Source organism: Artibeus jamaicensis, unplaced genomic scaffold, assembly GCF_021234435.1.
Source record: "Artibeus jamaicensis isolate MK-2021 breed Jamaican fruit bat unplaced genomic scaffold, CSHL_Jam_final scaffold_754, whole genome shotgun sequence".
Classification (NCBI taxonomy): Eukaryota; Metazoa; Chordata; class Mammalia; order Chiroptera; family Phyllostomidae; genus Artibeus; species Artibeus jamaicensis.
The window spans coordinates 6,332,723-6,350,493 of NW_026522054.1; the positions used below are offsets into that span (position 1 = coordinate 6,332,723).

At 48.8% G+C, this 17,771-nt stretch overlaps 1 protein-coding gene across 1 annotated transcript in view; it reads left to right on the forward strand.

The window, feature by feature from the left end:
* The first annotated feature begins 1,378 nt into the window (after positions 1-1,378).
* Positions 1,379-17,771, forward strand: part of NEK7 (NIMA related kinase 7) — a 117,354-nt gene continuing 100,961 nt past the window's right edge. The window contains exon 1 of the mRNA XM_053659548.1: positions 1,379-1,397. The gene's annotated coding sequence lies outside the window, so the exon portion shown is untranslated. The remainder of the gene's footprint in view (positions 1,398-17,771) is intronic.

Below are 17,771 nucleotides of genomic sequence, written 5' to 3' on the forward strand. Positions count from 1 at the left end.
GGATAATAATGCCATCTCGTTACAGCTCTAAACGTCCATGATTATTTTAATATTATTTTCTTCCTTTGCTAATATAAAAAGCATCCAAACATATTTGAAAAATAACTAAATAAATGTCAATAGAAATAAAGGAAACACAGTGTAATGACAAAAATACAACTTATGGATTCAAATGTAAATGAGATGTGTATACTCCGTGGAATGTAACAGACGTTTGTAAAAGGATTTCATTTAAAATCCAGTGTTGCAGACTGCGTTGGGATCAGCACCTTCAAGTCTCCCTTTGGGGCATCCTCCCCGCCGTCTCTGTGTAGCTCGACCAAGTTGTCAACCATGGTGCCTTGACCTTGGACATGGGAGTTAAACCTGGACAACCAAATATCTCATCCCACTGACCAGTGGTTCTGAGATGAGCAGGAGAATAAGGCTGGGCACCTCCTGGGACTTGTTAGCTACGGCGTCGGGGAAGGCTCTGCCGCCTGCTTTGGGGGTCACGAAACAAGAGAGCACGAACTTAGCCCGCAGTCCTTCGTGGTGCCTTTGTATACGTTTACCTCTTTCATGAATTTCCATGTCCCATTTTCTGACCCTGAGAATTTAAAAATTTATATATTTTTTCTAATCGCTGGAGAAAAATAGCGTAGTGGTTAGTATTTTGCTTAAAAATTTGTAATGTTTTAAAACAAGTATGTGTGATAAGCTATTAAATCTTAGTAGTGGTTAAATTTTGTCTGGATGAATTTTCCATAATGACAAATAATGACTGCCATACTTATTAGGTTATTACATAATTATGCCGATGTTCATCCAAATAATACTTTGTGAGTCACTATGGGTAGGCGACTATCAGTTCTCACGTGGAGATTTGAAATGTAATGGCTCATTTACATGTATAGGTGAACTGAGAACTCAGAGATGCTATTCCAGCTTAGTGCACAGAGGGCGGATGGGAGGAATTGCATCCCTTTATCTGGTACACTCACACATCAGCAAGAGAGTTTTTAGAAAGTTGGGGTATTTACCAACCAAGATGGCAGCCCCCAAATGGAAAACAGCACTTGGTCCAGAAGCCCAGGTGAGTCGGTCATTAGACCAACTAGGATTTTAGATGATCAGTTTCATTTTTCGTCAGTCGCAGTAGAGTGACGTATCGCATGAGAACAAAACACTTGTTCTAATTATTGTCATAAATACAAAAGTTGCTTATCTTAAGAGCCAATCAAACTGTAGTCACAGGGGAAAAAGGATTCTATGAAGTAACCAACACCCCTTTCCAGGCGTCACCTTGGTGTACACTGTGGGACCTGAACGACCGTGCCCGGCAGCCAGCCCCGTCCCCCGGCCCCTGGAGAAGGGGACGACCATCAGCGCCTGAGCTGGTCGAGCACCTGTGACAGGTGAGCCGAGTCTGACCTCTTTGTCAACCTCTCTTCACCGTGGCATGATTTTTCCGGGGACCCACAACAGCCCAGTTCTTGCCAGGGTCAGATGTTGGAAGCTGCGTCTGTGCGATGCAAAGGCTACAGCCTGGCAAGTGTTACTTTAACTGTGTCAGCCTGAAAGAGTTGGACGATTGTTTGTGTTTCCAGGGACATTCTTTTCTCTGCCCACTTGTGAGCAGATCAGAGGTGGCTCGGCCCAGAGGGAAGGCTGCTTTTTGTGGGGGTGTGTCACAGAGACTGGGGCTCGCACCCCAGCCCTTCTGCACCGGACCCTGAGCTGCTCTTATGTGCCTTCCTTTGCGGTCAAGGTCAGCGCTGTGGCAGACAGAGTGATAGGCAAGGCTTAGGAGGAAATGAACTGACTGTGAAGAGAGCTGCCCACATCAGCTTTCTACTGAGGCAACACTGTGTTGATTACGCAGGGTCGGGCAGAAGCAGGGCCTGCGTGAGTGGGGTTGGTACGGTAATAATAGGGGTGTAATCATTTACAGCCGTAACTTGCATATCTCACCTAAAATGTCCTATGGTGGGCTTGACTGCCGTATTGTTACGTTACAGCATGGCATGCTTATGATTCTGCATTAAAAAGGGGTGTTATTTGTGCTGGACCCTGTATGGCTCACAAGGTAAAAAAAAACCGCATGTAGGTGAAAACACGTATCAATAATACGTGTGCCCTTTGAGAAACAGCAAACAAGAAGGTGTGATGTATAGCATCCTGGGCCAGGACAGGAAAGATTAGGCACCAGGCTGGCAGCTCTTGTTCTCGGCAGCAGGTGACAACCGCCCGGTGCCCAGGTGACAGGCGGGGACCCTAGACCTCAGTGCAAAGACGTGGACTCAGTGGGTCTGGGGCAATGCCCGGGAATCTGTGTATTTTTGAAGCAACACTGGTGGGACTGGGATCCATCCACGCTACGGGCTCTTCCTTTTACTCACCCAGCCTGAAGCTTCCCACCCTCTATGGCTCTGCCCCTGAGAACAAGCCTGGTCCTCCCTGCAGTCACTTCAGTGTCCAAATGCCCGCTGTGCTCAGAGCGTGGTCTGCAGTGTGCTCGGAAACCCAAGTCCATGGGGCCCGGTTTTTCCAGAGGTGAGAATCTACAGGGGGAGGTGAGAGGCAACCTGGGAACGGCAAGGGTTTGCGTGAAGTCCTCGCTCTACCTGGCCAGCATGACAAACCCGGGGACCTTCCCCAGGCCTCGGTTGTTCTACCGGGGATACGATGTTGCTGGCAGAGGCTCCTGGCTAACATTCAGAGATAAAGGAGCCCATGAATTATTCTAGACAGCTCGAGGAAACTGCATAGAGCAGTTCTCTGTCGTATGAAAAGGCAGGAACGGTTCCTACCTGGAATTCATCACACAGAGAGCCGCGTTTCAGGTCTTCAGATCTCACTGGAGCATCCCACGCGCCCTTCTGATTGTTGTTGTGGATATACTGTCTCCATTTATTTAAAATATAAAAGTGCTATTTTCCGAATTGATCTATAATTTATAAAGAACATCATTATAATTACAAATGCGGCATCATTATTCTGCATTCATCGTGGTGGAAGGGGAGCCCGCAGCTTATGGTAATTCCTCCCTGTCCCCCGGCTGATTTACCACGTTCTGACCCAGCATCCCTGCCCACCCCCACCTCTCACTTCTCAGAGGGATGTGAATCACGCAGTACGCTGGTCAGGGCCGCCTCGTGTGCTTCCACGATGCGGTGCTCCGTAATTCATCACCACCACGAGTGTGCTCCCTACACCTGTACTTTTCCTGGGTCACTGAACTAATGAAACAGCTCATCCTAACCATTGTCGCAAACCACAGCCCATGGCTTCAAGGCTGTTAGTAAAATGCGTAAGGTACTCGGACAATTGCCAGGTGTTTTTGGTTGGGTGAAAATGTTAGAAAGCTTTTGTTTTGAATTAATGTGTGTGCTCATAGGATCAAAAGTTGCCTTCTTGTGTTATGTCGCACGGAGGGTATTGTTTTCCTAACTTTTACGTATTTGTAAAAGTTTTAAAGATAAAATTGGAGACAAGACAGGGCTCATCTCGGGTCCTTTTTCTCCATAAAACAAACTCGGTAGCACGTTCCAGGTTTTAAGTGAGGAGTCTCGCTCCAACGGCGTTTTTTTTCATCTGCGGAGCAGTGGGCTGCTCAGAAGGCGAGGGGTTGAAATGTGGATACCTTTTCTTACGCTTTATTTGGGGAGAGCTGTATCTAGAGAGGGGGCCCTGTCATCCTTTATCCCCCATGAGTTTAGTAGTGGCACTGACAGGGACACGACAAGGTTTATTTCCTTCCAGTGTGGAGGAAGGAGCCACAGGTGTGGTCCCCAGGTCAGCCCAGGCCCAGAGATGCCCACAGCAAGGGCACGTGAGAAACCAGGACCAGAGCAGAGTGTCAGGGACACGGGAGTCAGGATTTTAGGCTGGGCAGAGGGGACGCAGCTTGCCGGAGCCAGGTCAGCACCCGCCTTCATTCGCTGACTCAGGCAGTCACGCAGCTGTTCAGCTGTCACCTGTGGGTCATCTACCCTGTGTGAGGTCCTTCCCCTTATGGGGCCTAAGCTGAGGGGTGTGGGGGGTACAGGCAGACCACATGTGATCACACGTCATTTGGGTAGGTTGGTGATGGGTGTCGGGACTGCCCACGCTCCTGCGTGGCGTGGGTACCCAGGGGCCACAGGATGAAGCCAAGGCTGGGATGAGCTGAAAGGATGAACAAGAATTATTGGAACAGGAAAAAATACACAAAAACATGAGATCCAGGCCAACCTTCCAAGCTGGCGTCAGGGCAGTGGGGCGGGGGGAGCAGATGGTGGGGAGGTGGGAATGTTCATACAGTGTGGAGCGGTAGGGATTCAGGCAGACAGAGTTCAAATCCCAGGCCTGCCGTTTACTGGCTGTGCCACCATGAACATGGCAACATCTTCGAGCCTCAGTTTCTTTAACAGTCACAAATGAATAATGCAACGTAAAATAAATAATGGCTAATAATACCTACTGGCCATGGTGTTGAGAGAACTAATTTTAAAATTTTGCTATTCTGGAATTTAGGCCTCCATCCACATTACTAGCTACCAATAATTCAGATTGCATTTGGGTTATGTTTGGAGTTCATGGTGAGGTATGCCTTCATGCTGGACAGGTGTTGTTGATTTGCCTCGGAATCAGGGATTCCAGTGAGAATATTTATAGACATTGTATAGTATTTTAATGAAGAATTTGGCCTAGGTTTCATATTCTGGACTTTCCTTACCTCCTGCATTTTATGAGATAATCAAACATGCAAACATAACTGTTGACCTCAGAAGAAATGAATTGACTTGGTCACTAGGGGGAGCCCTAGCCAGGTTTTGCAACTTGCCCCAAGTTTTCAGAGGAAATTTTTTCTTTACACATTTGTCTCAGGAGATAAATGATGACATAGGAAAATACAATAAAAAAAACTTGGCAGTCCCAACAGGAGGATTGGAGATGGGCTTTTTGTCATTGTTACTTTTTTAGGGGCCCTTGGCTAAGTGTCAAGGTGCAGAATACACCTCCGGGGACACAGGCTGAGGCAGCTGAGGGGACTGACTGACAAAGGGTTTGAACTCAGCTCCCCGTGGCCGGGTCCTGGCGGGGTTGTAGGGGCCTGGAAGCATCTCCAGGGGCCGAGACTTCAGGGCAGGTGGCAGACGGGGACTGAGTGTCTTCCTCAGCGGCCACCAAGAAAGCTGGGGCACTTAACGAACACGTGTTTTTCACTGGGGTTTTGGCAGTAGTAGTCCGTGCACGCGTGTAGACCTTTTTCTGTTTTCTGGTCATCAAGGTTTTCGATGTAATCTTGGATCATAAGCACTTCCAAGGAAGTAGATGGGGCAGGAACTCTCTGGAACATTCTGGAGAAGGAAAGGGGCGAGGAGTGCAGAGGAAAAGGCCTCCGGGAGGCAACGTTCCACGCACTGCTTACCCGAGACACTGCCTCAGGCAGGTGTGCGGACACAGGTGCTGGAGTGATGTTTGGGTGATGACACCTCTTCTTTTAAAATTTATTCTAATTGTTCAAGTGCAGTTTTCTGTCTTTCACTCCCATCCCAGCCCCCGTGCTCCCCACCCCCCGCCCATTTCCACCCCCTTAGTTTCTGTGCACATGTCCTTTATACTAGTTCCTGTGAATCCTTCCCCTTTTCCCCTGAAATCCCCTCCCCTCTATTCTCTATTTCAGTGTCTTTGGTTTTATTTTCCTTGTTTGTTGGTTTGGTTTGTTGTTTAGGTTCCTGTTAAAGATGAGATCACACGGTGTTTGTTTTTCCCCGCTTTATCAAACACAGATTCCAGCACAGAACTCAGTTACCGGCAAAGCTGTCTGTCATCTCAAGGTCCTTGACTCCTCCAGTGCGTGCGTGCTATTTTGTGAAGGACACGGCATACACCAGTAGACTTTTAGTGACAAAAATTAAGAGTTAACATAAACACGGAATATAACTTGGTTAAGAAACTTAAAAAAGTCACGTTGGGTATATGGTAGATATTAAATGCTTCTGATTGTTCAGTTTATAAACATCGAATTCTGAACTACTTGCCCGAGAGCTACTTTGTGTCTCACAGCTAGGACAATCGGCTGGCTGCGAGGGGCAGTCGTCCGAAGTCCAGGTGACTTCCATCAATCGATACTTCAGAAGATGAACCTTGGTTACGTGTGTTTGAATTAGGTGTCTAGAAAACCAATAGAGATATTCTAAGGGGGTGTTTTTCCTGGTCATAAAAATGAGTGTATGGTAAGGAGATTTCTAGCCATTGTACTTTCTTCCGTGAGTGAGAAACACTGTTAACATGGGGGCTACTTACTTCCTCGGAGCCCTCAGTTCATGAATTTTCTCAGTTGTTTGAAATCATGCCGTGTGCGTGATTCTCTAAATTCTTTTTCCCAGGAAGGCTGCTCTGTTGTCCCCACATCATTGGAAATGGGTCACATTTTATGTTCCCCTTTTAAGGACAGAAGCACCACATGTCGTTCTAAACTGCATAGTTCTCCAACCCTTTTTTTAAATCATTAAGAGCCTTTGTAAATATCATTTTAATAGTTAGAAGATATTTCATCACATAGACTTATCACAATTTATTCTACAAATTCCTTATTTTTAGAGACTTGACTCTGATAAATGATGCTGTAATCAGTATCTTTGTTCATAAAATTTTAGGCACATTTCACTGTATTTAATAAATATCTTTTGTATTGAAACCAAAAAGCTATCTTTCTAATGAGGTTAGGTTATTTTAAAACAAACACGAAGAACCACTCATAGTGGGACTATGAAAAGTACAAGAATGAGACATTGGACCCCACAGCGAGCGGGAAGTCCCATCCTGGAGCCAGAATTCGCCTGCCACATCATCCGTCCCCAAAGCCAATATTACTGTGTCATCTTGTCCCGTGCTGGTCTTATCCACCCTGCACCAGGTAGGAATATAAAGTTGTAGGGTTGGAAGAGACCGTCTCTGTGGGGCCCTGAGAGCATCAAGCACCTTTAGATTCCTGGGGGGCGATACTTTGTATTCATCTGATTGGCCCGTGATCCCTCCTATCAGACAAGGTTTCAGGATTATTCACCACGATGTTCAGCATCTCTGTTATCAGCCGTTTTTACCCCAATGAATGCTCAGCACCCACTGTAGATGTTAAACATGATTATATGCAATTATTTCTATTATTTGCCATAAGAAGGCTATGATTTCTAGCTGGACTTAATAATTAATACCCACACGTATAGTATTTATTATTCAGAACATTAGGTAGAGGCAGAGCCACGCTGTGCCATAATTAAGACCTTCTATGAAACTCTTTTGACATGAATTTTTAGATTTAGGGAAAGCGAAAGGTTGATTAATAGCACATTCCTGCTAAATGTCATGAAAACAAAACATATGCTCTCCGCCAGTGAATCAAAATTACTGGTAGCCCTGGAAGAATGCGTAATTAGAAGAGTGGGTGATAAGATGCGGACTAACTTTCATATTTGAGTTATTCAAGGTGAATTATTAATCTTTACGGACCATAGAAATTATATTATTTGAGCCAAAAGGGTGAGGCTTAGCACGCCACTCAGCAGGTCTAATTTGTACCCATGACTACACAGTTAGCTGTTGGCTGCGGTGAGCCTGTGATAACATGGTGTCACGCCTTATACGAGAACGAAGGTTTCTTGGTTGGGAAAAGGCACGCGATGGGCTCTGCTGTTACCCGACATAAGGCAGTTCTCAGTGGCTTCCCTTCACAATTATTGAGATGCAGTTTTGGGGTCGACACACACATTATTGGGACACGTAACTTTACTGCTTGATTATTCAGTTCAACATGTGTTTATCGAGCCCCTATTCAGTGCGCAGCCCTGGACGAGTGTTGAGGGGTGGAGGGACCCACAGAGGGTGATTATAGTAGGAAATTCTGGCTTGTTGCTTCCGTATCTATGACAACAAAGAGTGATCTCAGAGGTGTCAGCAGGCATCCTGAAACAGGTTCGTTTCTGATTAAAAACACAAAAGTCAGGTCCCTCATAGCATCTGGTTGAGCTTCGGGTCCCCTCTGGGTTCAGGCTGTTTGCTCTGACAACCCCCCTCAGCCTGTTCCACCGTGACATACCGGGGAATTGAACGGCGGCCCAAATAAAGATGCGGTCCTGCCACTTCGAGACGCCTTGCCGCCTTCTGTTCTATTCTTCCTCCTAGGCTCCCACCTCACTTTTCATTCCGCTGCTGCCCGGATGGCCCCCGCGAAGCTTTGAGAAACCAAAGTGTCCTGTGAATATGCTTTGGGAAGTCATATCACCTCCTAATTGCAGCTCGTGCCAGTGGCCCCAGGGACACTGTGTCACTGTACGAGAAGTCTCTATTCTCTGCACCACACCCTTCCTGGTGTGGTCTTGTCTTCCTGCCAAGACACGGCCTGGCAGAAAGTTCCTGCATCTTTCCTACGATATTCCCTGAGTGGTTCAGGACTGCACAAAGCAAGTGACAGTCCTTTTTGCAGAAACAAAACAAAACCCCCCAATGTGTTAAACCCATGTGCTCAGTGTTCCCTGCAAAGGGACCTAGGGGTCTCTCGTACACTTGGGTGGGGCTGGGGAGGGGTTGGCCTTCGCTGGGTTTCCTTACCACGTTGGGGTTGATCCCCAATGCGTCCTGCGCCGGTAGTATCTGGGAGTCTGGAGTGTAAGACCATTGATGCGATTCCGTGGAGGGTGAACTAGGAATGTCTGCGATGGGCAAGCTGCACAGAGGCACCCAGGCACCATGCAGAGCAGTGACTCAGCCAGTGGTTGTGTAAACCAGAGCTCACATGGAAACTTGTCAGTGCGTTCTGTGGGCAACTGGATTGAGCACAGTTTCTCAATTTCTGAGACTCAGGTCATAAGCCGCCGGTTCACCCATCCGCCCCACCCAGCTTCATAGTGTGGGCTTAGAACTGAAGGCCAGACCTGTTAGTAAAGGAATAAAACAACATTTTTTTGAGCAGGAGGGGACTTACAATTCAATTCTAAAACTGAGGATTCCCTGACTCATCAAGATATTATAAACATCTGTAAGTTCAGTGAGTGATCTCCAAGGAGCTTGAACATGTGTGCAAAGGAAAAGTTTAACGGTCTCTTAAGCCCTGAAAAAGAGCCTTGAGGAAGGTCCAAAATAATAGTTCATACTCAGGAATAGCACTTTGTTCTGCAATCTCAGAGCAGGACACACCACCGTATTCTTACGGTGACCCTTAGGCAGGTAAACATGTCACGTTAAAACTCTCCCCGCCGTGTGGTTGGCAAACACGAGGAACACAAGAAGACGGTTGTGAGGTCACCAGGTCAGAAGCCTTGGTTCCCGTTAGGCTACGGTTTTGGCTCAGAGTAGACAGATTTTTTAAAATTAATTATTTTTAAAGAAGGAAAGAATGGAGTACAGAGCATAGAAAGTTATGCTTAGTCTATATAGTATAGAAGGTCATGTCCATGATCTAAGCAGACTGTCTCTGGTGTGATCTTTGTTGCCCTCTTTATAAACATGAAAGGGGTAGAAATAAAGTTAAGGACACAGGCAGCGAGCGCGAATTTCCCAGGGCGTCTGTCTTCCTCCCCGCCTGCTCTCACTTCCTTCTTCTCACCTGGCCCTTTGTTTTCAAAGACAGAGATGCTACGAGAGCAGGGAAGGCAGTGGCATTATGATTAGACGGTGGCCCTTTGGGCTCTGTCTCTCCTTGGATGTTCTGGGACCACCCTCATTGCTGGCCGGGACCCAGGAGAGGCTTCTGAGAGCACCTTTTGGGCAGTCACCCCGCTGGCCTGGGGTCCCCAGTCTGAGGCTGTGGCTCACAGCACTGAAGACCCCAGCATCGAAGTGCTCCGCCACCTACCTCATCACCCCTCACCCAAGGCAGATTCAGTCTCCAGTCCATTCCAGTACAAGTCTGCTTTTAGTTTCAACAAACCACAGTTCCCCTTCACCCTTGGGGCCCACGACCAGCGTGAACCAAACAGGACAGGGAACCATTTGAGTGGCATGTAAAGCAACCCAGGAGAAACAAGGAGATGTGTGTGTGGAAGTTGACCCCCCCTCGGACCGTCCCTGTCAGCTGCTGAAACCTTCTACAACCTGTTCCTGTGACTCAGCCCCACAGTTGATTGTCCCAAAGGAGAAAGCACCTACGTACATCTGGGGGGTGGGTCTCACGTCAGGCCCTCAGGCAAAAAAGTCATTAGGAAACAAGGACTTCATCCCTACTGATCACTCAGGTCGTTTGCTGTCATCAGCCTTGCTGTTGGTGTGACTCTGATCCTGGGCTCCAATATTTTGGAGCCCTGAGTCCCTTTCTCCAATGCGTGCCTCTGAACCTGAAGAACCTGCTGGGCCTGCTGACCAGGCTCTCCGCTGCCAACTACCGCCCTGTGTTCTGCCATTGGACCACCTGTCACCGTGGATACCTGTGTGACAGGCACAGCAACCGTGCCCGCTGACGCCAACCCCCGGAACCTGTAACCATGTCAAGTTACATGATGGAGCATTCAGGTTGCAGGTGGAATTAAGATTGCCAATCTGTTGACCTTAACATAGATTTTCCTGAATTACCCAGATGAGCCCAAGGCAGTTGCAAGAGCCCTTAAATGTGGGAGAAGGAGGAATTTGTGTCAGCGTGATGCAGAGGGACAACAAGGGGCTGGCCGTCGCTGCCTTTGAAGAGGAGGGAAGGGGGTCGTGAGCTCAGAGATGTGGGCAGCCTCAAAAAATCGGAAAAGGCCAGGACGCAGATTCTTTCCCGGAGCTTCCAGAAAGAGTGCACATCTCGTTTTAGTTCAGTGAGACCCACTGCTGACTTTGACCTCCAGAACTGTAACATAATGAATGTGTGATGTGTCAACCCCCCAGTTCGAGGTGATCTGTTCGAGCAGCGATAGAAAATGGATTTGTCCTTCTCTCCCACGGTGTTTCCCCAGCAGTGAACCAGCTACGCTGCAGTGTCTTGGTGGCTGTTCTTGCGACCGTCACCACAGTGATGTCTGTTGAGTTGGTCTGGGTCACAGGGTGTCTCCTCGGCTCCGGCAACGTTGACCTTCCCATGCCCATGTCACCATGGTTGATGCTCAGAAGCCCAGCGAATGGAGCCTGTGGTTCGGGAACTGTAACGAAACCCTCGCAATGCAGGGAACATAAGTCAATAATGTCGTCACTCTGTTTGGCGCCAGACGGGGCCTACCGTGGCAGTCATTTTGTAAGGTAGGTAAACACCGAATCGCTGTGATGTACACCTGAAACCAATATGATATTAAGTCCCCACTCTATGTTGATAGGAAGGGGCTCGTTCTGTGGACACCCCCCAGAGGAACCCCGTGTTCATAGTAGGCCACTTACATGTTGTGTGTCTTCAGTAAACATCGTTAGGCAGAAAAATAGTCTATGGAACACCCATTGGAATGACAATCGATGTTCATTATTTTGAAATACTGGTACATTTTCTGGTTCACTGTCACCTCACCTTAGTGTCCATGGAATAAGCCAGGTCTGCCAGAGGTCTCTTGGTCCTGAGGTCCTTGGTCATCGAGACTCACAGTGAGTGGCATGGAGCGTCACATCCTGACCTGCCGAAATGTGCCCGCCACCCCTTGTCTCTGCCTGAAGATCCGGCTTTGTGATCGTACAACCTGCTTCATTTGTGTGGTCAACTCAGCACACTCTGGTGAAGAGGCCAGGCAGGGGTCAGGGGTTCGAGACGGCCCCGGGACCAGGGAGCCAGGGCCCACGTGAGAGTCACGTGGGTGTCACGAGAGCCAGGCTCAGAGGGGCTCTGAGGACCCGAGGGCTGGACCGTCAGCCTGTCGTGCCTCTCGGAGCTGAAGGTCCTTGTGGCCCTGCCAACACCGGGGGTTAATTATCACGAACCCTGCTTTTGGGCTTTAGAAGGAATCCTGCTGTAAGAATTTGAACTGTGATTTCCCGGCTCCCACCTGAGGTGTGTGAGCCTTTCATTTTTTGGGGGGGGTGGAACTCAGAGAAAATGTGCCGCGTGATTTCCCCCGAGACCCGAGGGTCGGGCTTCCTGCCCGGTGCCCTGACTGGTGTCATCAGAACCGGCCCACTGGTGGCTGGGGGAAACCTCATCCCCTCTGCTGCATCCCGAGATGAAAATCCTATGCGTGTGCCCTGCAAGAGCCTATAAAGCAGTGTCCTCACTTTGGCCTTATATTAAGTAATAATAGGCGGGCTGCACTGTTTTACGAGGCCATATTCCAGTTCCTGAGTGGGTAGGAGACACTGGCGCTTGCCAAAAATTGTAATTTATTCTGACAAGTACCTGCCACCCCGCTCCCTCCCTGTAGGTGACGAGGGAAATGGGTCGAGGCGTGTACCTTGTCGAGGGTTAGAGACAAGACAATGAAGCTCACGTGGAGCACTGACCAGCAATCGCAGCTGCCGCCTGGGCAGGCATTTGGATCATTTTGAAGAAGAATTCTGGGTTAGGAAATGAAGGTTTTCCGACAGTTGACTCTTTGTCCACCTAAGACACCAGGCAGAAGTGGTGGGACCCACTGCTGGTCCCCGGCAAAGTGCGGGAGCCCCGGGAAGGTGCCCCGTCTCACAGAAAGGAAAGTGAAATGTGTTTTCATTTTTCCCCCATAAAAATAATTTCTAAAGTACGGCTTGGTTTCCAGACATTTTTAAGAGCTGAAAGGCCCAGGGGCTGGGGGCAGGGTGCGCTAGGAATGGTAGTAACATTGAAATGTGCAAAAAATTACCTCAGTGTGGGACTTTCAGGAATTCTATGTTTGACATCGATTTCCTTTCAGATCAGGGGCTGAATTCTGAAAATATTCATATTCTGCAGCATCTGGATACAACTCAGTGATAAAATGAGATGTTTGAAAAACATTTGCTTCCAGAAACTATGGTCCCAAAGGTCCCCATTTTGGTCAATTGGACGTTAGAAGACCTGTTCTGGGCAATCAAATCTATGCCACTTAACAAAGCCCAGGAACCAGGCTGCCTTCTACTCCACTGGTAGGAGAAAGAAGTCCCTGGAAACTTGCATTCTTTTATTCTGTTCTTGAAAATGATTCTTTAAACATGATTCTGCATGGCAGATGCATGAAGCAAACTGATCCTCAAATGAACCTCAACTTATAAAATGTCTGAGAAAGTGAGTCCATCTCTGGGCCCTTTCGCCTGGAAGGAGGGGGAGGTCGCACGGACCTGAGACACACAGGGATCAGCCGGATTCGTTCCTTGGCCCCTCAGACATTATGTGCATTTTCCCAAAAGCCTTTTCACTGCCAAGAAGCACAGTCCAAAGTCATGCACATTTTTCTCATTTGGAGAAAGAAAGTACATAATTGAAATGTTTCCAAGAGCAAAATATTTGACTGCACCTTTGGAAGTGGCTTTTGGAAAAGGTCAATAAATCCAAGGACCCAACAATATGAAAAAAAGAATCTAGAAATGTCTTCCTTGTGGTCTTCCAAGCAGCTGAAATGGTCCCTTGGACTCAGGAAATAATGGGATACCCCAAAATCTACCTGGAGGTCTTTACAGTTCCCTGTTGCATATAGCAAACACCCCCAAACACAGTTGCCATCATTTCTCATGGTTCTGGAGGTGACTGGTTTCACCTTGACTCAGTCACCCTGGTCCATCCATTTTCTGCTCTCAGCTGTGACCTTTGGGCCCTTCTCCAAGGAGCCTCTTGTCCTGGAAGTCTCTGTGCCCAGGTGGCCTGCTGGAGTGTCCCAACAGGCTTGAGGTGGAAACTGTAAGGCCTTTTTAGGCCCAGACTCTGGACTTTAGCCACCTTGCCTCTGCCACAATCTACTGGTCCCAGCAAATCACAAATGGAGCCCAGATTCAAGGGGAGGGGAGAGAAACAGACCCCAGCCTGACGAGGCCAAGTCACATGGTGAGGGCGTGCGTGTAGTGGGAAGGGGGACTGTGTTCACTCTCTCAGGCTGTGCTGACTACATGCTGTTGGCGGGGAACCTATTGTCACCAGAAACTTATTTCTCACAGTCCTGGAGGCGGGGACATGCCGGGGCAAGGCGCTGGCGGGGGCAGATGGCTGGTGAGAGCGCCCTTCCTAGATGGCTGCCCTCCCGCTGTAATCTCAAAAGGGAGAAGGGATGAAGAGACCCTTCTCAGGCCCATTTCATAAGGATGCTTGTCTGTTCACAAAGGCTCTGCCCTCCTCAATCACCACCCCAAGGCGCCGCCTTGACCTGACCTGATGGGGGTGTTTTTGTTGACCAGACCGATGCTGACAGACCGGGAAACGCGTTCACAGTGCCTAGCAATTTTCGGCAACCTGGACTTGACGAAGCACCAACGTGACCGGAACGTGGCCAGCCCCTGGGGGAGCTGAGTAAATACTGACTGCGTGGACTTACAAAAACACAGGTGGATCAAGCTTGACTCCTTCCCTAAGCAATGGGTTTCTGAGAAGAGGAGCCCGTGGTTTTCTTGAAGGGGTGGGTGGGGTGCCGTGAAGCTGGGTCCGCACTAGCAGTCAGATTCGAATGCCCCGTGTCACACTTTCCTGACGCATTGCAGGAACGAACAGCCGGGTGGTGAAGGGAGGAGGCAGCTGGCGTGAGGAGCCTCCCAGCCCCAGGGCCGTGGAGGTTGGTATCTCTCAGTTCTCAGCAAAGCTGGCATGAGAAGCTCTGAATGCCTCCGGTGACCCTGGTCACATCACTTACCTGTGGCGTGATAAGCATCAGGTTATCACCCTCCCCTGCTCCCAACAGGTGTAGGAGCATAAAGTAGCACCAGGCAGAGTTGGGGGGATGGCGCCCTGCATTCCCCGAAGTCCAGGGCTGGGGTGGGCATGGGTGGGATCCCATTATTTTTTGCAAGTGAACAAAATCACTCATGGAATTATAATAGTCATCTATCCGTCTGACACCAACAGGATCGCTCTTTTGTGGTTTGGAAACTCAAAGCAATGTCTGCTCAATAGTTACAGCCGTTATTCCTTCCTTTGTTGCCTAGAACACACCCAACCCCTTTGTGTGTGTGGGGGGGAGTCCAGGTATGTTTCAAAGAAAAAGCAAAGAGCTGAACATTATGAAGTTCTCCTGCCAATGTAGTCCAGTCCCAATAACAGTTTCTATGAGCAAAACGGTTCTATGCCGCAGTCCATAAAACTCCTTTTACATGTTACCCGTTTGACTTCTTTCTCCTGCTGTTATTTTAAGACGTGTAGGAGGGTGGCCAGAAACATTCCCAGGGTCTCAGGTCAGTGCGAATTCCAGGAAAAACTGAAGCGCACTGAGGCGCACCCCCAGGGCTGGTCCTGTCACCCTGGGAATGCCATCCGGGAAACAGGGCAAAGTTGGGAGTTAAGTCCCCGGCTTCCCGGTGCATAGCCCGGCCTGACTCTGCCGGCGTCCACCCAGCTTGGAAATCCCATCCTTTGCTAATACATTGTGCATTGAAATGAAACAAAAAATGCTTTTACCAATCATTGTTATGTCTTAGAAATTTCTCTTAAGAATTTGAAGATCACAGTCTTTTCTTACTCGGCTGTCTTCATTGTATTCTTACTTCCCCTCACTTTCTGCCTCATTCTTCAAGAAAATATCATTCTCCTTATTTTCTATGGATCAGCCCTCCTGCTTGGAGGACACCAGAGGTCTCCGAATCCCAAGTGAGTTTATTCATCATTTCCCCATCCAAGGTTTCTCACTGAAATAATCCCCATGTGAGTGAATAAAAAGTGAATAAAAACCTCTCTATCCGTAAGCATTATTTCATGCCCAGTTTTTATGGTGTGAGCTGATGTCTATGTTCTGTTTTATTCATTGAGATTTCTAATGGCATTCTATTGAAAAAAACTTAATTGTGAGTTGTTCTCTTAAGGTTTAAAGTGATCCTTCAGCAAATTGTCTGCATGTCCCAACCCTTCCAGTCCCCCCCAGACAGCATCACACTTCCTCCCCAGCCAGCTCTTTCTTCTCAACCTCTGCCCTGGGGCCTTCCTTCCAAACTCACAGATAAAACAGGGGTCACGTGGCGTTAGTCCTCAACTTGGTGCCCCTCCGCCTAAAAGTGTATTGACATCAGTACCCAAACCTTCCTTCTGTCTGGTCTCAGACGAGGGGGTCCCTCTACCAGCTCAGAGCTCATTCTGCCAACCACCTGTTCTCTTGATCCCATCAACTCCTTGCGCCTCTGGTTTATTCCACCATCTCCCCCTGATCGGATGTGCCAGCCTGTCCGTTTCAGCAGTCTCTCCTGAAAGTCATGGTCAGCCCCACTCTTACTATAGTGCCCGATTCTTGCGTCCGCAGCCGAACTCCCTAGGTGTCGGCTCCTACCCACTGTCGTGACTGACTCTTGTTGCCGCTGGTGTTTCATCCTCTCCCTTCTGGTGGTCGCGTCTGATTGCCCTCCCAGGAACCCATCTCTCCTGCCTCCTGGGGATTGCAGCCTTATCTACCCAGTTGCTCAATTTACACCAGCAGTTCTGATGGGTTCAGAGACAGAGGCACGACCCAACTCAGGCCAACCAGAACCAATCGGACTCAACTTTGGGCGTTCGTTTGAGTTCTTGAGAAAGTAGATTTCCTGTTCCTAGGACTCCGCGCTGGACACGCCCAAGCGTTGGGGCTGCCACAGGCTGACCACCAAGACCAGGGGCCGGGCCCGCTGACGACGGGAAGAAAGGAGAAACGGGATCCGGGTGACATCATCCGGCGGCTGAGCCCAGTGATGAGTGAAGAGAGAAACACTTGGTATTTTAGTTCCATGAGCCGGTACATAGCTTTCTGCCCGAGTCATCGCCGTTGTGTCATTTTGCCTGTTATTTTCAAGCAAAGAAAAACCCAGCCTTACATGAGGCGCCTCACCGTTTCCAAGTTCCGCTTCTCATTCACTCCTCAGTTGGCGGTGGCCTGCCCTCCAGCCTCGGCGCCCACCATGAACACCCTGTTGAGAATGTCACCTCTCTTTGCCAGAAATTACCTCACTTGCCCTTTCTGAAGAACTTGGAAGTCTGTCCTTTTTAAAAACGACCTTATCCCTTGAATTTCATTATTTTGTTTTTTATTGGTCTTGCTCCCGCCTCTCTGCATTTTCTCTGCTCCCTCCACTCTTCAGTATCGCCTGCCATCATGAGAGGATCGCCCTCTTCTTATTCTCTAAATTGGCATTCTTCTCTTGTGCGATTGCATCAGCGGCCAAGGTTTTAATGATCATGCATGTGCTAGTAGTTTCCAAGTTTCTATCTCTAGCTCCAAGTTCTCCTTGGAGAACTCTAGACTCCTAGAGCCCAATGTTCTTAGGCTTCTTCCCGAGAAAGTCCGTCTGACTTACCCTTTTCCTGAGTCTCCTATCGTTTCCTGTGTTCTTACATTTCTTGTCAGGTGATGGCAACACTGCCACCCAGGCAGCCACCACCGATGGCTCTGTCCCCTTTAACCCTTCTCTTACTCAATGTCTAGTTCACCACCAATTAGTTATAAGACCTTGGGAAGGTGTTCCAGGCTTCAGGCTTCTCCCGAGTACAGGAGGATATTAGCTCGATTGGTTAGGAGCCTACATGGGACATTTCCTCAGTGCTCAGCACGTACGATGTTTTATGCAAACATTGGGTTTTGTGTAAGTTGTCTGTTGCTGTGTCACAAGTCACCCCCTAAGTCAGTGGCTTAGAACCCACCTCTCAGGAGTTTATGTTGCTCGTGAATCTGTAAGGAGTTGAGGCGTGGGGGAGGCTGCTGTCTGCTTGGTATCAGCTGGGCCAGGGGCCCAGGGGCTGCACAGCCCACCCCGAGACGGCTCGCTGAGGTGGCGTCTGTGGCTGCGTTAGCTGGGGCTGTGGCCCC